A 22943-nucleotide genomic window follows, 5' to 3' on the forward strand; every position below is an offset into this window, starting at 1 on the left:
TGAATTCAAATCTAGCTTCACACACTTACTAGCAATGTGACCCTGGGCAAGTCATTAACCCTGTTTACCCCAGTTTCCTTATTTGTAAAATAATTAGGAGAAGGAAATGAAAAACCACTCCAGGATCTTTGTCAAGAAAACTCCAAAATGGGATCACAAAGAGTCAGACATAACTGGAAAAGGACTGACTCAAGACTATTGTTAAGGAGAGAAATTTGCAATGAAAAAAATAATATGAGATAAAGTTTGAAGGGTTTGGTGGTACCAGACTGTGATGGGTCTTGAATACCAAGGAAAAGTGTTATATTTTGATTAATAGATAATAATTAAATTTTTCATTTATTTGTGGAGTATAGTGATATTGTTGAGGTTTAGAGGTGCTGGCACTCCAAAATAGTGACACACAGGTTCTGCCCAAATGAACTCAACTCAAGCCTTCTTTCAGCCAAAGAAAAACAAGGTTTATTAAGGATCCACCATGTTGGCAATTTGTGTGGCTTACAATTTGTATTGCTAATGTAAGTGGGCCACAGGGAATCTGAGAGCTTTTGTGGAGGCAAAATGGATCTTTTATACAGAAGGACTGTGGGAGAGATCTAGAAGAGGTCAAATAGGTCAGGATGACTGGAAGAGGAGTTTAGGGAGGATCTTGATGGGAATGGCAAATAGGCGGGGGTGACTGTAAGATAACAGAAAAGAGACTGAACACTAGGGACCTAGACCACATGGCCAAGGGAGAATGAAGTCTAGATAGGATCAAAGGTGGGGACAAGTGGTGACTGGGCCAGTTGACAGGGATGAGTAGATATCTGTAGAGCCAATTCAATATTCACAATGCCTAAAGCAACCATGAATATCCTGGTGCAATTCTGAATCGTGAAATACCACAGATTCTCCATATGGAAAACAGAACCAAGACATTTATGCAGACACCAGAAAGCCAGATCCATCATAGTAACAACAATCTATACACAGTAACATTGAAGAGAATAACACCATTGCCAAGCCTTCCCCCTGCTAGGTTCCCACCAATCAGCTCCCTTAAACAAATCACAAGCAGGCTTCCATTAAACATAATGCTCTTCTCACACTCACAGCCAGCTGCAGGCTTGTCTGCCTCCTTCAGTTCTGACTGCTCTTTCACTAATTTCTTCTCAGCTCTGCCTCTTCCTGTTCCACCCATTCAGCAAACTCCTCCTACCACAGGCTCCATGTGACTCAGATTCATGTGACTCAGGCTTCCATGTGAACCAGGCAGGCCACATGGGCCTAGTAATGAATATGAAAGATCTCCCATTTAAATAACCACTTCAATGCCTCAGGAGAATGCCAGATCAAATGGGAAGATCCAAACAGAATTCAAGGTAGTTTCCAGAGTCTGTGCCCATCATTATGACCAGGTGAATGAATTAAATGAAAACACATTTATTGAGTGTTTATTATGTGTACATCACTGTGCTAAGTGCAGGGGTGACAAAAAAGTAAGACAGTTCTTGAGCTCAAGGAATCACATTCCAGTAAGAGGAAATAACACATACAGGATGTTTTAGCTACAATTCAGATAGAAAGGTTCATGGACTTTAGCATACAGCATCAAAGCAGATGGTAAGCAATATTTTTTAATGTCATTTCCATGAATAAAACCTTAATGATTTCTAGTGTTGAACCATTTGACAGTGCCAAGGACTTTAGTGGTAAAAATTTTCTTTCTTGGGTCTTTAGTAGCTCTAATTGCTGAGCAGGTGAGTGATGCAGCACTTTTGGAGAAAGTTATCAGATTATACTTCTGTGAGCATTCTGACCCTGGACTATGGTTGCTAGGAACAGACTGGAAGCAAGCCTGGCTCTTGGGTTTACTTTCTCATCAGTGGCAGTTGGTTGGTAATTGGCAATCATACTGTCAGGTATGGCAGGTCTCCTCCAGATTGGGTTGCTTCTCTCAATGATGCTTCAGGGACTAGTCTGGAAACAGGTCCCATTCATGGTCTGGGAGGTTGGGGACCATTGCTATTTCCAGGACTCTTGGCCTCTGAGTTCTAAACTGTCTCCACTGACGTCTGAGGGTAGTTAGTTACTCCAGAGTGGTAGTTAGTTGTCAACTGGTAATCGTATTGGTGGTTTTAATGGAGGACTGCTCTACAAAGGTGGAAAGCAATGTGTAAAGAAGGTACTGACATACCATCACACAGGGATACATTCTGTTGCCTCATTCTTAGCTCTTTCTAATATCTCCAAGACAAATTTGGCTATATGTTGTTGGGATTGGATGTCCATTTAAAAAGAGAAATATATCTACAGGGGCCTTTCATCTGATCTGAAAAACAAGATAACTGTACTACAACAAGGCAAAGTCTTTATTTCATGTACATACCACATATTGCTTGTATTTTTTGATAACTTATTGGCAGATTTACAGATAAATCCCTATGATTTGGCTAGCAGAGGGAGGATTTTTATCCTCATAAATTATTGTCAGGATCAGTCTTATTACCATCTACATGAATTGAGGGATCATATATTTGCTCAAAGGTAATCAGCATGGGAAAGGAGGAAAGACAAGAGTTGTTTCCTAAATTTGTTCTTCATTCATTAGACTTCCTGAGGGAAGGGGATAGGGCCAGGATGTTTGCATGAGGCCAGATGGCTAGTCTCCTACATCTAAACATTAAAATACTGGGCATCTGGAAAAAGATCAGATCCTCTGGAAGCCACCCACTGATCAGTCCTGGATGATTAAGACATTCAATTTGCCTAAGTTATTGGACCAGATAAACTCCCTAAGCCCCCTCCAGGTCTATTATGCTCTTAGTCAGTAGGATAATCTGATTTGAAATTGAATGAAGTTAGTGAGTCTGACCTGAGTCAACAGAATTTTAATGCACAGTGGGTCTCTAGTCAATAGTTCCTTGAGCCATTGGTCATACCAGAAACATTAGGAAAAGGTATGTGCTGGACCAGCTGCTTTTGTCTACCATTATTTCCTCATTTGTAAGATAGAGGTACCTTGCTGGGTTGTGATTAAAGAACTTTGTAAACTGTAAAACTGAAGAAATGTGACTTCATCTTTTGATATTGCTGTGATAGGTGTTGACTCTAATGGGCCAAGAGACTTTTTCTGTGCAACACATTTTCATTCATAGTGCCATCTTCTAGGGTCTACAGTAAGACACAAAATGTGAGCTCAACCAGTATAGCATGATCATTCTAATGATCCATCCATCAGGTCCATCCTGAAACAGAAATAATAGTATAATTTAGAATAGAATAGAATAATTTAGAAATAGAATTACAACCATACCTCAATGGATTTATGATCTTTGTAAGAGACAGATTTGGGCTCCCTACTCTCTCCTTAACCTTGTGCTCATTCCATAGGATTCTCGATCATGTCTGTCTATAAATCCTTCACAGGGGATGTGTCCAATTTTCAGAGTCTTCTGAGCCTTTTCATATCCTAGAAATACCAAAGAAACATTTAAACTACTGCACGATTATCCTTCTGGTTTACCATATGTCTTGCTCTGGCCATACATAATCTTCACAGGCCATTTGGAGCATTTCTTGAACAAAAATTTTTTTTTTTTTTTGGTTACATGATGGCTTATTAAACAGAGGATTGTTTCATTGATTTCAAAGGTTCTTTCATGTATCTCTTTATATCTCCAGCACTTAGAACAATGCCTAAATGATAATAGGTTCTTAATAAGTATATGTTATATTGATCAATAACTTCACATACATACATACATACATACATATATACCCATGGACTCATAGAATCTGAGACTTGAGAAAACACTGGAAATCATCTAGTCCAACCTGTTCCTTTTTCGAATGAAGAAATTGAGGCCCAGAGAGGGGAAGTGATTTGTCCAATGTCAATTGTTAGCAAAGCTATGACTAAAACCTACATCTCCTTGTTAACCCTCCAAGGATCTAATTCCTTTCTCCCTCTTTCTTTCTACTCATTTGTACAAGTATCCCTGATTGTCCAAGTAACCTCTTTGCACCTAGTATAGGAGCTCCCTATACATAGTGAGCACTGGACATGTGGAAATGAAAAACCAAATTGGTAAGTGGGTAGGAAGAAAGAAAGGGCACCTAGAGAAAGGACCACGTGGTAAAATGGAAAGAGCATATGGTGTTGGGATACATGAATTAAATCCAAGTGTAAAACTGCAAAAAATGTAATAGCTGTGTAAAAGTGGGCAATTCACTTTACTTTCTCTAAGACTTAGTTTTCTTATCTGTTAGGTGGTGGAAAGTACTTTGTAAACCGTAAATACTGAGTAAATGACTTGATAAATGCAAAAAAAGGTGCTAAAAAAACCAAGAATTGTGCAAGGAGAGTTACAGGTAGGATAGAATGAGGTTCAAATCTAAGGTGATTCTTGAGAACTAATGGACAGATAGGAATTCCATCAGTAAAAATGAGGGATGGAGGGACATTTTGGAGATAGGGTACTGTGTGGAAATAATCTATAATGTAAAATGTGCTGTTGAAGATTTGTTAATACTTGGTTTCTGATCCCCTGACCTACCATCAAATCATACCATTGTCATACTAGATGTATTTGTGGGCATTTCCAAATCTCATCTGGCTTCTAGAAGCATGAATAAAGTCTGTAAGATGGAAGTATGAAGAATTCAGTTCAGAACCAAGGTTTAATGGGTACATAAATGGTTATGTTTACCCCCAAAAATTTGCTGCACAGGTGTGAAATCACAAGGAGATGATGCAAATGAATTTGTAGTTTGGGATAAATTACAAAAGTGTCAATATTAATATGCCAAACACCAATATTGCTCATATATGATGCTGTATTGAATATTGAAGAGGATTCCTTTTTTATTTCATTGCCAACCTAGAGAAAAAAAGAGGCCAATTCACTGAATGGGCATTACGTCACTTTAAGTGAGTACCTGAAAAGGCCTTAGCCTAAAAGGCCAAGGTCTGCCATTGAATCCTGGGCCATCTCCAGTCATCTTGATGAATATCTGGTCACTGGATCCAAATGGCTCAGGATGAAAAAATGAGGTTGGTGACCTTGCTCAGCCCTCCCTCACTCAAAACAAAGTCAAGTGAAAGTCATGTCATCATTTCTCTGATGTCATGGTCCTCTTCAAAAACAAAGGATGAATACAAAAAACAACCTAGATCTGTGAACCTTTCACAAGCCAAACTAGTGAAGAGGAGAATATGGCCATGCTTTCCTGGTTGTTCCATCTGCAAGACTTGTTTGATTCCAGTGAAAGCTGATAATGGGATAGAAAGAGAAGTGGCATAACTGAAGGAGACCTTAACAAATGGAGTGCAAAAGAAGCCACATTCTGCATGCAAATAGTGCCACTGGGAATAAAGCCTTCTGGCAATTGGGTTGTGTTTATCCCAAAATGTTCATGGAAAATAGAGGGTATTTGCCTTTTATAGGCAAGTGATAATAGCAGGGTTCCAGCGAATATAAATCAGGGCAACTTCAATAAAAACCACAAAATGTGTTTAAATATTCATATTTTGACCATCTCCCCTTGACTAGAAATAAAGCCTCTGATGGTGATAGGGTAAAGTGCTAATTCAAATTTTTTTTTCAAAAGCAGGTGTGCTACCTAGCCCTACCTCCACCCTACTTCTAAAAACAACCACTTAAAATGTCATCAGATTTACAGCTGGAAGGAACCTTAGAGGACTAACTTCTTTAGTCCAACATTTTCATTTTATTGATGGAAAAACTAAGGACCAGAAAAGTTTAATGAATTGTTCAAGGTTTTACAAGAAGTAAGTAAAACAGGAAGGGTTCAAGCCTAGGTTCTCTGACTCCAAATCCAGTAGTAGCTGCCATATACCACACCATTTACCAGGCTAGATTACTAGTACCCTCTTTTCCAGAGTAGATATGGGTTGAACTAAATAACTTCTGGTGTCTTTTCCAATACCAAGATTTTCAACTAAGTTCTGTTACTAAATAGTTATCGAATCTTGGCCAACTGGTTTCCTTAAACTCTTTGCTCATTTGAAAACGAAGTGAGTTGGATTTGAAAATCTTGAAAAGCAATGATGGATAGTAGATAGAAGGCTGTCTTGGAAACAAGAAGACCTGAGTTCAAGTCCTTCCTTTAATAAATATCAATCGCTTTTATCATAGATGAGGCACTTAATTATTACTACCCTTGGAAACTGCTTTAAGACTAACAGCTACAAAGAGTTTCTTACATTCATGAGGGGAGAGAATGTAAAATTTCAAAGTATTTATTCCAATGGGACCATCAATATGAATTTTTAAAAAAAGATATTCTCTGTCTAGATGATCTCAACAACTCCTATAGATTTAACGATTATCTCTAAGGAGAGTACTCCCAAGTCCATATATCCAGTCCTAATTTTTCTTCAGCTCAAGTGTTAGCAAATGCCTACTGAGCAGCAGCTCTCCCTGAATGGTCTACGAGCATCTAAAATTCAATATATTCAGAAAAGCCAGGATTATCTTCCCCACTAAACTTAGTGGCCCTCCAAACTCTACTGATTCTACTAGCAGTGCCATCACCCTGCTAGGCACTTAGGTTTGTATCTTCAAAGTCACTCTGAGTCTTCCTTCTTCCTCATTCCTGATTATTAATCTCTTGCCAAGTCATATTTATATTGCCTTCACAACTTTTTTCATGTGTTCCCAACTCTTTCCTCAGCTACCACTCTTACTCAAGGCCTCATCTGTCATCTTTCTCCTACACCATTACAACAGCTTCCTAGTTGTTCTTCTTGTTTCCAGCTTCATCAAATGTCCAGCCTAGCCATCCAAAATATTTTTACTAATGCAAATGTTTGATCACATCACTGTAGAACCTTCACAATCTCATTGAAACCTATCTTTTCAGCTTTATTTTCCATAATTATTGTTTGCATAATCTACATTCCAGGTGAGCTGGAATATAAATTGTTCTCTTACCCTGCCATGGTATTTCCCATGTATTTCTCCTGTATTTTTCTGTGCCTTTGAACAGGTTAGCCCATACAGCTTAAATATACAATATCCTCCTTTCCGTCTTGCCCAAATATTACCTTTCCTCAAGACTAAGCTTAATTTCAACATCCTCTTAGAGTCCTTACCCACTCCTTTCAGTTGTTAGCATTATTGCTTCCATCAACTTATTTTGTAATTAATTGTCTAAGTCTATAAAGTATCCTAAGGTTAGACTGTGAGTACCTTGAGGACAGGACCTGTTTTGCATTTTTATTTTGGATTCTTACGCTCTAGCATAATGCCTTATGTAAAGACCTTTAATAGATATTTTTGAACTGAACTGAACAAGTTGAAAAGATATATCTTAAATGAGAGAACAGACTTGTCCTATTTGCCCCAAGACCAGAACTAGTAGTTGCAATAAAGGCAAGTTCAGTCCTGACGCAAGGAAAAACTTCATAATGATACGAGCTGTACAAAAAATCAATGGGCTGCTCTATAAAGTATTCATTATTTACCTGGAAATCTCCAAGTAGAAATTAGATGCTACATTGGGGATATTTTTTTAATTGCTCCTCAGGTAAGGATTAGACTAGATTTCTGAGATTTTTGTTTATTTTGAGTTCCTAAAATTGTTTGATTCCATGAAAAATGTGGGCTTCCTGTCATATAGCATGTTTTCAGTGTTTGTGTTATAAATACAGACCTAGGCCTGAGAACAAAATCTGTGCTTTGAAAATTATCTGCAAGGGGAAATTTTTACATCAAAAAAATTGCATTCCTTTCACAAAGGAAAATTATGGATTATTTATGTCCCTCTCTCCTCAGAATGCCACTTCCTTTCACCCAAATATGTCCAAATAACAAAGAAACAACTAAAAATCTAAACATGGGAGGAAGAGTCGCAGAGAGATCAACGAGCAAGTCCCATTCAACTAATAAATCTTCATGGGATAATTCATGTAGCCAATCAGACAAACATTTATTCAAGACTGAGCACCGAGGGTATAAAGGAAAGAAAAAGAGATGACCCTTACTCTCAAGGAGATCACACCCTAATGGGTAAGACCACATGCAAAAAAAACTATATTTGTGTGTGTATGAGTGTGTGTTCATATTTATATGAAAGTAACCTCAGAAGGCAGGCACTTCTCAATGCCTTTGAAGAGAGCACTGCCAACTTCGGAAAGAGCAGTTTCAGTTGAATAATGTGGTCAGGAGTCAGACTGCAGAGTTAAGAAGAGAGTGAAAAGAAAAGTGGAAGCATTGATTGTAGATCACCTTCTCAAGGAGTTCAGCTACAAAAGGGAGAAAAGATGTAGTATGATAGCTAGCAGGGAGGGTACAATCAAATGACAGTTTTCTAAGACAGAAATGTGAGGATAATTTTAAGTAGCAAGGAAGCAGCCAGTAGACAAGGAGACATTGAAGATTAGAGAATGTTTGAGGCTGAGAGGGAAATCTGCTGAAGAAGACAGGATGGAATGAGATGAAGGGTGCAAGTAAAAGAATTTGCCTTGGCAAGCAGACACGGTTGATGGAAGAGAGAGCAATGGAAAGCATTTGAAGGATGTAAGATGATAAAAGAAGAGGGAGTTCTCAGTCAAAGGTAAAAGCCAATGCATAATAAAGCACAAAAGAACTTTCTTATTGCACATGTGGTACCAAATGGATTTGTTAGCAGCAAACTGGAAAGGAGACCCAGTTGTAAGGGTATTATATCTAGGGCAAAACCATATTCATCCATTTATATGTTAGTCTCATAACCCCCAAAAGTTTTCTGGACAGTAGAAATGGGTACATATAACTATCATTTGTTAAAGAGAAAGAAATAATGTAAAGAAAAAGTTTGTATAGTGAGACACGAGAATATAGTATTTTTCCTTTGACTTGAGGTTTCCAACAGCACGTACCATGTGGCATTCAAAGCTGCAGGCACACCAGTGTTAGAACTGTCAGGAAGATTAACAACAGGTATTTGAAAAGAAAACAGTCGGCAGTTAAGGAACTGTTCCTGCAATATGATTTATGGGGGATTTTCCTGACAGAGTCATGGCTTTGATATGAAACCAAGACACGTTTCATGAAACTCAACAATGTGGGTGTTCAGAGAAATAAGTTTCTTTTGACCAGAATGTGCTATTTGGTTATTCATTTCTAAAGGATGCTTTAGTTCTGTGAAGGAAAATGCCCAAGTGATGAGAAGACAGCCTTCCCACCCCTGATCAGGGCAGAATAATACCTTCATGTAATCCTTTTATGAATTCCCTGAACAAGTGACCCTTACTTTTATGTTTCACGAAAACATTCATTTATCAGCCTCATGTGATGCCTTGTGGAAACAACCTCACTATTTAATTGTGGTTGTAAAATAATTGATGTGTTAAAGATAAAAAGTGTCCTATAAAGCTGTATTTAATCAACGAGGGCACAAAGACAAAAAAGGTACAGCATGAGAGCTTGCTCCTCTGCTCACAGAATTATTCAAAGAACAAAACAATTTGATCCCATACACTCTTATCTTCATTGGAAACCTGGCTGACTAGGGAACCTACACCCAAAGAACTGATTTCCAAGTACATAAAATCCAAAATCCTTGTAAGTCACTTGGCTCCCCTCTTATCAAATCTGTGTTATTCAAGGTTATCTTTCCTTTCCCATACCTCTGCTTCGAAATAAGCTACCTCAATTCAGATACAGAGGCCATGGGATGTCAGCTACTGCTTCTCACCACTAGGCATCAGGCCTCCATGATAGGAGCTGTTTTCCTCTACTCTGAGATCCCCGAAGCTTTTTGTAATCTAGGCTTTCTCCTCTTCCACCTTCCTCATCAGCTGGGTTCTGCTTGATAGAAGTAGTCACAGCCTAAACCAGGTGTGTCTGCCAGAATAACTTGATTCAGAAGATTATATCTAAACAAAGATCAGCTATTAGCTTTCATCAAGGCACATTTTTGTTCTATTTCATAAAAACAGCAGGTGAGTTACACTGGTTGCTCACTAAAGAAAAACACATTAAGTAGGCTTAAACCTCAAGCAAGCATGGATGCAGAAGTGTCTTCTGTGATAAAAATCTAACCCGTAGGACATTGCTACAGCTATAATCTAGATGATTGAAATGAACATTACTATTTTAGGTTTAACACAGAGGATTTCATGCCTCAAGGGGTACTCTGAATTACCCAGGCAGTACCAGACATCACTGAAAAATCTTTCTACATGCTACATAGCTGCAAAAATCAGAGAATAATATTTAGAACATACATCTTCAGCAATGGCTTCATGCTAAGAGTAAATGTATCAGCTTGGCTATTTTTATGCAGGTTGGGAAGGGGGAAGTCAAGTGATAGCTATAAAAATATTTTAAAATTGACCAATATTTAGGAAGATATGTGAAAAAGAAAGAACAAGCCAACTGGGTCATGATAAAAAAGAAAATTGAACATTTTTATGGCAATTGGCTTCTTCCAGAATTTGCTTATCTTAATGAAAAGGTTATTCCTAAAGGACTTGAAGACTTCTTTTTAATGAAGCAGTGCTAGAGGTTGATGCATTGTTTGTCTTTGGCTATCAGGAGACCTGCTTTCCACACTAAGTTAGGCTACAAAGAAGTGAAAATGAGTTTGAGAAACGCTGGCCCAATCTACGAAGATAATGGATTGCTGTTCAGATGGATAGCATATCCCAAAGTATTCTCATCTCTTAAATCTACATACCCTTGCACCTCTGCCTCTGACACCATAGGTGAAGTACCATCAGGGATTCATCCAAAGCAAATTTATGACTCTGCTTTCTCTTTTCTATTATGAATTCTAGAAACTGCCCTGGGATTTTTTCCAACTCTTTTTAGGACAGTCACTGATTTTAAATGAAGTCACCGAAGCTATAAAAGCACATGCAAAAATCACATGTATTGTATGTATATTTTATACCAAGGAGCTAGTGAGTGAGGGGGGAGGGAAGGGGAGGCATGCCAAGGCGAGGATAATCAAAAAGCAGTTTGTAACCAAGCACTGTAGAAATGAGGAAAAGAACAACCAATCACTTTGTAGTCAAAAAGGATTTATTACAATAAAGGAACTGATGAGGTCTGGAGAGATGGAAGTACAGGAACTCCAAGACTGGAGTTCCCTGTGTGAGCCATCTGGGAAAGAATTCATGGGCTCAAGCTTTGTTGAGGTAAAGGTGGTAAAGATTTATTACGCTTTTTAGCGGGCAAGAGTTCTTAGGGAAACTGCAACCTTAGAGGGGTACAGTTAAAGTTTATATAGGATATGCAATAGGTAAAACATGTGCCAAATATGTTAACTGGGTGACTCAGGGCGGGATTAGGGAGTAGATAAGGAGTGGTTAGTTCTCAAAGGAATATACATTTTTGATACCTACTGCACAAGTACTTTACCCAGAGTTCATTGGTAAATAGGCCAAGGGGGTGCTACACAAAGATGTGGTTTTAGGCCTGAAATGTCACTAAAGTCAACTAACAGTCAGGGCTGGCTCAGAAATACCAGATTGCTCTCATCAATGTCTTGTTAGACAAGATAAATGTAAGGGAGTACACGTATGTCTAAGTTTAGGATACATATGATTGGTCAGTGAGTAGTAAATGTCATTATGACTCAGTACACATTCAGTTCAGCCAGTATACAGCTGGTTCAGACTAATAAGTTCTATATGTGCAGCTGCCTACTGCATCAGGAAGGGAGATAACAGTTGTTGCTGGGGGAGCCTGTGTCCTTAGGCTAGGGAGAAACTGCCTGGGATAGTGTTTTGGGGCTAGGGAGAAATGTGATTTTTAAAGAGAAATGTGATTTTAGAATTAGGGTCCAAACACATTCACCCAAGCACCCCATCAGAACAACTAACCAGAAGATAATTAAGAATCAGCCCAAACAACAGACAGGAGGTTATAGAGGTTAACAGTTAACAGAGGTTTTGCTGGCAAAAAAAGCATCAGTATGAAATAAGTTGAAAAATCATTTCAGGTGGGTGGTTGAACCAAAACAGACTTAATAGGAGTGTCAAAGACTAAGGGTCACATGGATTAGCTGCTTTTGCAATAGGTTTAAGCCAGAACTAGGACATGATGAGGTATATTCTAGACCAATGTATTGAAGACATAACTTTGCCTGGCATCTTTTTCTATGAGAAGCTCATGAACTGTAGATTCGTAGAATTTAGAACTAGAAACACTCTTACAGATCATGGAGACCAGCTCCTTCACTTTTGAGAAGAATTTGGGTCCTTCACTTCAAAATGCAGTGCTCTTTTCACAATGCCATGAACTAAAGAAGGTGTGTCAGCAGCAGAAACTGTTGTTTGTTTTGGTTTTTTATTTTGTTTTTCTTCTCTTACCACCTAGCACAGTGCCTGGCCTGTAGTGGACACTTATAATAGAAGAATATAAACCCCTGGAGGGCAAATATTTGCATTTGTATTCCCAGAGCCTGAAATACTGCCTAGCACATGATAACCACTTCATAAATGTATCTCAAATCGAATTGAAGCCACTTAATTTCTTTGAATTTTGAAATTGTCATTTGAAAATGGGAATGATAATATTACAATCCTTTCACCACAACAATTTTGTGAAGTACAAATAAGGTAAATTATGTAAAGCATGTTACATTTAAGTATAATATAAATGCCAGATAGTATTGTGGTTATTGTTGATTTTATACACAGGGCACCAACTCTCTGAACTCTACTGTTCTATTTGGAATTGTTGTACTGTTGTCTTCTGTGTAAAACTCATTTCTCACATTCCTTTCTAATGCTTCCCTTCAAACTCTTTTCTACACAACTCTGTTCTTCTAAGAACTGACACATTCCATTACTAACTAATTCTGTAGCTTTTATCTCTTTCTTGTTTTCCCCAGGATCTCCTTTGCCATCTCTGCCTATTGTCTTTGCCACAGGACAGGGATGGAGAAGAGGACTCTCTGGGGGGAAAACAGTCAAAGATGTCCATTTGGAAATCAATACTGATGACTGAAAGTGAATGTCAAGGGGAAATGCTGGTAGAATACAGGTGAGGAAAAGCAAAGTGGGAGTGGATGTGACTGAGTTCTATCAAATTCAATTCTATCCTCTGAAATCTGTCATTAGGGAGAAAAATGAGTCACAATAGATATATTTCAGAGAGAAGCCTTACTCCTAGAAATACTGGCAGAAGCACCCTTTGTCTCGCTTAGATCACCTAATGCTTCCTTCATGCTTCAATCCTCCTCCACCCTCCCTCCTACCTATATCCCCTTTGGCAAACAGGATAACAGAAATGCAGGAAATGAAAACCAAAACAAACTACAAAAAAGATAAAGAAGTATCTTTGCTCAATCAGATGTTTTGGCCACAACAACCAAATGGGTGAGAAAGCTGGTATGTCATGGATGAGAGTGTACCCAAGCGAATTCTTATCTTATTGTGTCTACATGGTCTATTATAGAACCCAACAAATGAACAAATATAGAATTTGAAGGGACCAAGCTTGCCTTATTGATCAAATGCCTAGGACTGGTTATTTTAGTAGATAGACCTTGACACAAGCAGGAAACTATACTAGTTTAAAAAAAAAACAACCCAAATCACTTTCTAGGTGAGAGTAAGGAGCACAAGGAAGAAAACATATGCGTAACATCTGGTTCTTCACCATATTAGACTTATGAAGAGCCAATTGACCAAGTTATGAAAAGAATACTAATAGGAAGGCTGAGGGAGGCATTTCATAAACTGAGTGTGCTGAATAGAATTTAACTTTTTCAAATCTATTCATTTCAATTCAAGCAACATTTGTTAAGAACAATTGCATATAGAGGAAAGAGAAGTAGAAAGGTAACCTATCCTTTCATTCTGACAATTCAAAGATGAAGAATAACTTAATGGGAAGATCAGCCATGAAGACTTGTGTTCAAATTCTACCTTAAATATTTACTAGCTATATGATCCTTGAGAATATTTCTTAATATGTCTGGGCCCTATTTTCATCATCTGTAAAAGTGGTGCTAGTAATTAATGATGAAATTTCTAAACTTATTACCTTCATGTCCCATAAATACAAATAATTTTGACACAAAGTATAATGTCATAAGAGCAAATTAAGCTTCTGGTAAACTATCAATTTAAGGAAACAGGATCAAGGAAGGCTTCATGGATAATGTGTACTCAGTAGAATATGGAGTATTTGAAGAAGGGAGCAGGTGATAGTGAAATCAAAAGTGCAACCAACTCTATAGATGTTTAAAGTAGATAACAGATGGAGGTTGGAGAGTCATGGGAGCTGAGGAGATTGATGAAATTACTGGCAGTCATCATTGGGAATAGCAGAAGTCTGAGAGTCAGATGCATTGAGTTTGAATCCCAGTCCTCCTACTGGACGAATCTTTGTACTTTTCTGACCAATTATTCCTTCATCTATAAAATGAGGATTCTGAAGTAGATGATTCCTACAGTTCTAATATGTAGCACCTCTATCCATTTAACTACCTAGCTACTGGTGGTAGCCTAGGTCATAGCGTGCGAAGCCATTTGATCTGTCCTTCTATATTTCATGCTCTATCAGCTTAAAATCACATCATACACAGTTTTATTTTTTTCACTGGAACATGATTTGACCTGATAATATTTACAACAATCTGGAACACATTTTCTCCACTACTTGGATTTAGATTTAGTAGAGATATAAGACATACCCAGATTGTAACATGTTTTACTGAAACTGACCAGATATCAGTTGAGTCCAAGCCATAGGCTACATTAAGGTGAACTGGAAACACTACCAACTTTATTAGTCTCATTATTCATAACAATCTTCCTAATTACATTTCTAATATTGTCAATAACATTGTTTGCATTGTTTTAGGAATTGGTTGCTTAAACAGTTCTTCATTTCTTTTATTTGCTCTAGTTACTAGAGAATTAAGATGTTTTAATTAGGACACCATGAATTGTGATTTAATTTGTATAGGGAAACCATTCTATGGAATATCCTGCCATGGATGTAAATACTAACTTGTTTGTAACTTTTCATCTGGTGCACTAAGTGGTGATTTGACCACGGTGACACTGTTAATATCTGCCAGAGTTAGGACTTGAACCTAGATTTTCTCGATTCCAATGCCACCCTTCTCTCTACTGTTGCAAGTTTCCTTTTTCAGGTTTGGCTCTCCTCCTTGCAAAATGTGTAAAGCAAAAAATAAACCTTACCAATCTACCACAAATGTATGCATGCAATAACCTATAAACCATCCAATCGTGAATTATTTCAGTTCCTAAAATTTCTTGGTGACATGTTGCATTTGACAATGAACCACTTCTTCACCAAAAACACACTCAGTGGGGATAATACGATGTTTACTATAAGTAAGGGAAAGAAAAGATTGACCTCTTTGGGAAGCTAAAGCTTGAAAAGCAATGTTCACCATAGACACAGCTTTCATGAATTTGTTAATTTTGAACATGAACCTTGCTTCATGGAACCCTCAGATACAGGAACAAAGGACTCACCCTTTCAAGTTTGAACAAAATTGTTTTAAAACAAATGAAAACCAACATTTCTTATGTATAAGTCCATAAGTAGACTTTTTTTAAAACTCTGATTTAGTATGCATGGCAAATATAAGTGGGCACAAAAAAGAATTTAATCAGTGTAAAAATTTTTATCTATAAAGGGGAAGTTTAAAGCACATCTTTACCCTTCTGAGGTCAGTGGCAAACTGAGGAAGCATGATTTCTCCAAAATTATCCATTGGGCCCCCCACAGTCAAAATTGAGGAGATAAGACCCTCGATCTGACTAAATGGCAGTACTTATACTTTTTGTGCAGCAAAGATTAGATCAGTCACTTAGTGCTAAATTGCTATTTTAACTGGATTGTTTCTATCCACACACACTCCTGCCTGAAATAATTTAAATATGTCATTTCTGAAAAGTCTTATTATATAGCATTCAGTACACAAGAACAGGGAGGACATTTTTCAGACTTTTTCACCTGTATATGTTTATACCTTCAGTTTTAAATGCTTAAAATCAATCTGTTGTCCTGACCAGGAACCAAACCATCAGTTCTAAGATGATATCATTTCTGTGAGTCCATGCTCTCCACAGTGATGTGTGTTGCTTTCTTTCTTTATGAGGAGCCAGTGTGTTGTATTGAATCTCTCTAGTTCTCCTCCTACCTCTATGGTTCCTCTTTCTTTGTCTCCTTTGGGAGCAAAATTCTCCTCCTTTTCATCACTCTTTAAGGTGGATGTTTCCAAAAGTTCTATCGACAGTCTTCTTGTTCTTTCCCCTCTATATATACTCTCCTTCATTTATCTTCATAATCACCAAAAATTTTTGTTGATCACCAAAATGATGCAATGAAAATCATGTTGGATTTGAATCTAGAAGATCCTGATTCAGATCCTGGCTCTGTTCACTGGGTGACATTGGCTAAATCATTTCATCCCTTTAGAACTCAATTTCTTTATCTGTAAAATGAGAGAATTAAACTATATGACCTCTGAAGTCTCTTCAACTATGAATTTAATGTCATTTAATTCAATATCTACTGATTGAGTGTCTCCTATGTAACAGGGGTGAAGAGGGTATTCAAGAAGGGCTAGCAAGTACCTCTGATATGAAAGCTTGTTGAACCCTTTTCAGTGTTGCTCATCCACCTTTGGTGACTATCTGACACTAAACTCTCACCTGTGTCTCCAAGAAGCTGTAGCATGAATAGTGGCCACACCTCGGTAAACTGCCTTGGCAGGTGGGCTAAACTAGGTTGATGATTGGTGATTTAAAGAGGTGTTGGTGAGTTAAGGAGGTGTCTACCCCAAGCATATGAAGATTTACCCTGGTGGAATGGACTGAGAAGAACCATTTGTTCTCATGAAAGCAGTTGAAGCAGGCACTGTGGAGAGTTTAGAATTTGGTCAGACATTGAAGTTGCCAAGGTCATCCACTGCATCCCAGAACATCACCAGTCATTTAACTTTTGTCTTGACACTGAATTTCAGTGACTCTGGAAAAGAGAATGAGGCTGATGACTGCACAACTCTGTCTCACTTAAATTCAGTTCACACATATGAGTCAAGATATCACCCCATAATGTCTGGTACCCTTTGAAATGTAGGACAACTATGTGCCAAGCATTGCGGTAGACACAGGAAACAACAATAGCAACAACACCAAAAAAACCCACAATGAAATCTTCCCCACAAGACACTTACATTCTACTCCAGATAATGTGTAGATAAGTATAATACACAAAGCACTAGTGAATATAAGTAGGGTAGGATCCTCAGTCTCTCTCCTTCCACCTTTAACTCTGGACCCTCACAAATAGACTGATCTCATTACTTGGAAAACTTAAAGACTAATTCTTAAAGACTGTTTAGACTCTTTTTCTCAAACTCACTGACTATACTCTCATCTTGGAATCCAGGAGATAATAACTGAAAGCTTAGGTTTGGCTTTTGTGTAAAATATCCCCAAAAGAGAACAGGAAAGCATTCAATTCACGATGTAGTTGTTATAGTGAAGCCATTTAGTTACTCCACACAAAAGAAATACTTAGAACACAGACTCACAAACACACATTTGCAAAATCCCTAACATAAAGCAGTGACTTATAATCACCATTGTATTGTCCTAGAAGGTTAATTAATCGTTATAACATCAAAATATGAAGCTGCTTTGAGATGACTGAATCATTGAACTGAGTTTCACTTTAGTGCTAAATTTCTAAACAGTTCCCTCCAGATAAATACATTCTGATCAGTCCGACCAGGGTTGGGATACTCCTTCTATCTATCTATCTATGGTCACCTTCTCCAAGAAAATCTGTAGCAGATGTAGGGGTCCTTTCCTCCTGGGGAGCAAATGAGCAACCCTGGAGCAACTAAACAACCCAGGAGTTCTCAAGGAAACAACCTCTCAACATTTTCTCTCTCAGGATCACTGTTTTGGCCCTAATGCTCAATTAAAAATAAAAAAGAAAACAAAGTATAGAGGTAGCCAGAGACCCACACTCAGGTAAATGTAGACAGCATGTGTGTTTTAAGCCACCATAAGCTTATGGGAGAGGGGTGAAGAGCGTCACTCCCCAACCCTTCTCAGAAAAAGAGGACTCTGCACCATATTCTGAGAAAGGAAAAGAGAGCTGGAAGACACAGTCAATGCTTAAGGTCTCCTGAGTAAGCAGCTTTTCCTGGTTCAGCAGACAATCCTCTCTGGTGTAATTCTGACCTAGTGGTATTCCAGTGGTGGGGAGGAGTGACACCAGAAGCCTCTGGTTTCACAAATCATTTATCAGGGGAATCTACCAGAAAAAAAGTCAGGATAAATAAATCATTGGAAGGGACTCAGTTCTCAGGAGAGCATATGTGGCACTGGAAGGGGCCAGCCCCAGGCACATTTTATCTGGTATATGGTATGTTCTAGTCATAGACAAATGAGGAGGATAAGGACGCTTCCCTGATAACACCCACTATATGAATATAAACAATATATATATGGAGTTAATAAAGAGTAATGTTGGGAAACCTTAATAACTGTGAGGATTAGGAAAGCTCCTCTGTAGGAGGCCACACTTTAGTTCTGTGGGAAACTGGGGATTTTACACAGGCAGGAAAAAGAGCATTCATGCTATGAGGGTCAACTTGTGCAGAGGAGAGATGAAAAAAACAGAATGCCTCATACAGAAGAGAGTATTTAGTCAAGAATATTTAACCATCTTGAAATGTTTTTTTTTCAAGGGTTGAGTATGAGATAGATATCTATATTACAGCTATATTACTTCATGAGAGTCTAATAACTATATTTTTAGAGTAGAAAGGAATGTTAAGTAAAGTTTATGTGTGTTTTTTTTTTAAAGTCCTGATAATTTTTGCTAACCAGCGTTCTGCATCAACTTGAAAGTATTGGTTAACAATTGTGGCCAGCTCTACTGTAGTTAATGAGACCGTGCTGCTTGAGGTGAATCCTTCTGGGACCCTGAATATTCTTTATAAGCTTCATTCTTAGGTTTCTTGTGTCCTTGAGCCAACTTTAAGTGAGAGCTTCAAGAAAAATGCCAGTGGCTCAATGGGAGTGACATCTGAGATCTAAGGCTAGTGGATATCTTTTCTTGATAATAAGGTTAGAAGGTTGACCTTGGGAAAGCTAAGGGTGGACTGTCTCAATTCGTTTTCCCATATAGAATATATGATCAAGTATATGGTTCCACATATTTGGCTGCTTATAATCACTCTGAGTCTTGGGTTTAGGCCTTTACACAAGTTGCTGCTTCTTCCTCTCATAGCAAATATCTCTAAGCAGGGCAAGGTAAGCTGGGATTTTGTGTGTGTGATGAATCTCTTACAGTTTTCAATCTGAGATTATAGTCAATTTTGTCATCAAGGATATGTGATCCTTGATAACTGAATCCACTGAAACCTATAATTATTTGAACTTGCTGTTCATGATTTATGGAACCATGATTGATATTATTCTAAGTCTGATTCCACATATGATCATCAAGAAATGTTGTTGAGTCAATGATCCATAATGCCAGTAACACTATAGGGAATTGACATCTATGAACTGCAGCTGAAGTTCTCATGGAAAAGTCTGGGGAAATGATTCTTGGCATGGGCTAAGATAGGATTATACTGGCTCAGTCTACCATATGAAATTTCTTCTTGAATGCCAAGTATCTCAACATTTAAGCCTGGCTCTGGACTTGACATCATATTAGGGGAATATTTTTCTTATTTTTCTTTTATGGCAAATTTCTATAATCAAGTGATTATGTGGGATAAGTGTTAAGTATGAGCACAATATGAGATCTTTCTCAGAGGTTGATACTGGAACACATCTGGGGTATTATAAAAAGAGGCAAGTGTTAGAATTTAAATCCTTACTGTATCTTAACCAAATAAATGAGTATTTGACCTTGTCATCTGCATGTTACTAGTTATGTTTTCTCACAGAAGAAAAGATTCTTTACTGTCTTACAATACTATAGGCATTGATGTAAAAGTTTGCGAAATAGGATATAATTCTGTTATTTAATGAGATTAATATCATAAACATTTTCTGTTTTGCATTAAAGAAAAGAATTTCATCACCATTAGTCATCTTAAAAGTGACTTGTGATCTCTCTTGTGTTGCCTTAAAGAGATGTACAATTTTACTCAAGGTTATTCATCTAAATATGGTTAGTAACTGAAACTGTTTTATTATAAACTATTCATTTGATATGCATTGTTTTGAAATTAATTACTCAATGTATTTGTATATCCCACCCCAAAACCTTTAACTATAATTGAAGCTAATTTGGAAACTTTTAAATAAATTCATTTTTGTATTAGAGGTCATTTTCTCATAAAAAGTATTTTGTTAGTAGTTCCTAATCAGAATCTCATCCTCCTAAGCGGGGAATGAGCAGCTAAAGGAAAATAAGTACAGTAAATAACAATAAATAAGAGAGTTAAAATTTGTTCTTAGTGAAAAGTTTGTTTTAAAATTAATAAAATAATAGCAAGATTAGATAATTACATATGCCAAATATAACAATTAGGTAAGAATTTTTGAAATTTTCAGTTATTTGAATTTCTTAAATATGTTAACATGACAATTTGCTAACCTAAAAGTATAAATTCTCTGATCTAGAGGTTCTTAAATTTAATCTTATTAGTGTTATAATGTTTGAACTAGTTTTCACTACCTGACCTGCTTATTGTCAAAGCAAATTTGAATTGTATTAACATGTGTTGTTTTTTTTTAACAAAATATACACAGAAAAGGGAATCTCTGCAGATGACCTGAACTGAAGAAACAAATCCACTAGAAACTATTCTGAAGCCGCACTCATTCCAGTACAACTAAGACAAAAGATAACCAGAGTACCAGAAGACTGCATTGGATGTTTGAGAAGACAGACAGCTGTATGAGATGAGATATCTGAGTCTTAATACAAAATGGACTGATGAAATGGACAGTGGGAATGAGTTACTAAGAAAGAGAATGTGCTGTTATGCTCTGTAAGGCCTGCCAATCAAAGGGGATTGATCTTATCACTGCAGCAGTCAATCTCTCTCCCTCTGCCCCTCACATTGTTACCCTTCATAAGCCCCATAGTTAAAAAAAAAAATCTTGATAAGTTTTTGTCATATCAGTTAGTGATCCACTAAGGAGACTGGGTTCCTCAAAAGAATCAAAGGGAAAAATGAAAGAAATTATTTAACTATTAATATTAGTAACTGATTATTAATTTGGGATACAGGCTTTTTTCCTTTGTTTCCTCATTTAAGGTCCAGCCTCTGTAAAAAACCAGTCTCTGAAGGATATGACATTGATGAGATTGTCTTAATCCTCAAGGTACAAGCTTTTCAATCTTGGTTGGGACCACCCCCAAACAGGAGACCTTATTTCTGAGTGTAAAAAGAATACAATCTTGAGTAGTTCTTACTCTGTAAAAAAGAGGCCCTGTCCTTGTACTCCTCCATTAGAATTTAGAGTGACCAAATCCAACCAGAGTAGTCCAGATGGACATAGATTCCCCTGTCCAGATTGCTGGAGGCAACTAAGTCTCAAGATCATGCCATCTTCTTAGCAGAAGGAGCTGAAGACTTCTAGCTCACTTCCTCATTAAATGTCTACCAATCAGAATTGATTTTCAGCTGTCAATGGAATTCCCTTTCATGGACTTTTTAAAGCTTTTAAACTCTCCATGTCTGTTGTCTTTGTCTGCTGAAAGAAACCACCACTGACTATCAATTTATTATTAGGTAGCCTAATTAATAAATTGATTATTAATTACCCAGAAACACTGTTTCTCAGGGTTTTTCACTCCTCACAGCTAGCACACAGTGTGAATGAGAGGAAATCATGTGATGCTGTTGGTTTGGTGAAAGAAATAGGTTGGAACAAGATTGTAAAGGGATTTAAATGGATGGCAGAGGCATTCGTAGTTGATCCTGGAGATAATAGGGAGTCACTGGCATTTATTGACCATAAGAGTAAAATGGTCACACGTGTTATTTAGAAATGTTCCCATGATGGCTACATAGATGTCTCCAAAATCTGCTTTTCTAACACCTGCTTCTGTTCTAAACTTTAAGCCCTCATTGCCCATAGGCCAGTTTATTACCTTTTTCTCCTTCAATCTTCTTCCTCTTCTGATTTTACTTTTCATCACATTCACACTGTCACTGAAATCTTTAACATTTTCCCTCCACTCTATTCTTCCATATAATCTAAGGCAAAGTCCTATTGATTCTCCCTCAGAACCATTTCTGAGTCTGCTCCCTTTTATAGTGTCACTGCCACCAGCAGACAGAGGCCCAATGACTACCTACCTGGACTACTGCAATAATCCCACAACTTGCGTAATTTCCACCCCCAGTCACTTCCCCTTTAAATTATCCTTTGTATTGCTGCTAGACTAATATTTCTTGCATGTAAATTTCTCACTCTTGGGTTCAGAACCCTTTGGTGGTCTTTAATACCACTAGATAAAGTTGGAATTCTTTAACTAAATTAAATTTAATTAAAACTAAATTAACTAAACTTTAAAATTTTAGAACTTTAAATTAACTTTAAATTAAATTTTAATTAAAAATTAATTCTCTAATTTTTGATGATCTCCCTGTCTGCCCAGGCTTAGTTCATACAAGTTCCCCCCACATACTCTATGCTGAAATAAAAGTGAATTATCCACTGGGTATTTTCCCACCATTGTCTCTTTTATCATCCTGTTCTCACATAGGAACATATACTTCCCATTCCTCTATCTCTGTCTTTTGAAAATCTGCCATCCTTTAAGGCTAGGATGAATGACCACCTTCTCCTAGAAGCTTACACTGATTCATCAGCAGAAAAAGATTTTTACTTCCTGTAATCTCATGTAGTACTTTGTATTTATAACTAATCATATATTATTTTTTCATTATAGGTTATAGTTACTAGTTATTATTTAGTATTGTATGTATGCAAGAGCAGGTAAGAGAATAAGTATTTATAT

At 37.4% G+C, this 22943-nt stretch overlaps 2 long non-coding RNA genes across 2 annotated transcripts in view; one reads left to right on the plus strand and one right to left on the minus strand.

Moving 5' to 3' along the window:
- Positions 1 to 1405: 1405 nt before the first annotated feature.
- Positions 1406 to 22943, minus strand: part of LOC140520852 (uncharacterized) — a 189964-nt gene continuing 168426 nt past the window's right edge. The window contains exon 3 of the long non-coding RNA XR_011972675.1: positions 1406 to 3230. This is a non-coding gene — a long non-coding RNA (uncharacterized lncRNA). The remainder of the gene's footprint in view (positions 3231 to 22943) is intronic.
- Positions 2087 to 22152, plus strand: LOC140520851 (uncharacterized). The gene is made up of 3 exons (XR_011972674.1): positions 2087 to 2167; positions 12835 to 12986; positions 20720 to 22152. It is a non-coding gene; the product is annotated as an uncharacterized lncRNA (long non-coding RNA).

The sequence above is a fragment of the Notamacropus eugenii genome, chromosome 1 (genome assembly GCF_028372415.1).
Source record: "Notamacropus eugenii isolate mMacEug1 chromosome 1, mMacEug1.pri_v2, whole genome shotgun sequence".
NCBI lineage: Eukaryota > Metazoa > Chordata > Mammalia > Diprotodontia > Macropodidae > Notamacropus > Notamacropus eugenii.